We start from the raw sequence: 716 nt of genomic DNA on the forward strand, positions 1-716 counted from the left end.
CTCCCTCGGGCCTCCGGGCGCCTCTCGGCGAGAGAACACTGCGGCCGGGAAAAGTCATTGTCACCTTCAGCGGGGACCCCGCAACTCCCGCGACTCCGCGGCCATCTGCGGGCGCCGCTCGCTGCCCCCACCCCGAGACTTTCGGTTTGCCTCGAAGACCCGCCCCCGGCGGTGAGCCCCCACGGGGCGCTGTGGGCCGAGGGATCGGGGTCCCGAGGTCACGAAAACAGCGCTCCCCACCATGCCCTCTCCAAGACAAAACTTCCTGTGTGTGTGGAAGGACGGGGGAGGCGGCTGAGGTGGACAGAGGGAGAAGAGCCGCTCGGAAACCCAAGCCTCGTGGGACAGTTTTGCACCGCGGCCACTCACCTCCCCCAAGCAGCCGTTCCACGCGCGGTAACGTCCCCGAGGTGCGGCGTGCACGCCAGGCCGCCCCGCTCCGCGCGCTCCCTCCGCCGCAACTGCCTTGTCGCCAAAGATTGTCTCCTGCAGTTCTGCAGTCGCTACCGCGGGCCGGGAAGGTGTAGATTCCGCTTTCCCTCTGCGCACGCGCGGCTCCCGGTACGAAAATTCTCCTGAATCGGGCTCATTTGCATGCGGGCGCGCGCGCGTCGCGGGCTGGGCGGGGAGAAGGCCCGGCGGCCGCGCGCGCTCCCGAGGCCTCTATTGTCCTTTTAAGGGGAGAAGCTCCGCGGCGCGGGAAACGCGGCGGCCCG

General features: G+C 69.3%; 1 protein-coding gene across 3 annotated transcripts in view; it reads right to left on the bottom strand.

Moving 5' to 3' along the window:
* LOC103257599 (protein FAM60A) overlaps positions 1–565 on the bottom strand; it is a 37,356-nt gene extending 36,791 nt beyond the window's left edge. For 2 of the 3 annotated variants that reach the window (XM_008055291.2, XM_021711015.1), the window contains exon 1: positions 370–565. The gene's annotated coding sequence lies outside the window, so the exon portion shown is untranslated. The remainder of the gene's footprint in view (positions 1–369) is intronic. The other variant, XM_021711014.1, reaches the window with a different exon arrangement.
* Between the last annotated feature and the right edge of the window lie 151 nt (positions 566–716).

Source organism: Carlito syrichta, unplaced genomic scaffold (genome assembly GCF_000164805.1).
Source record: "Carlito syrichta isolate Samal-C Ts95f unplaced genomic scaffold, Tarsius_syrichta-2.0.1 Scaffold301813, whole genome shotgun sequence".
Lineage (NCBI taxonomy): Eukaryota > Metazoa > Chordata > Mammalia > Primates > Tarsiidae > Carlito > Carlito syrichta.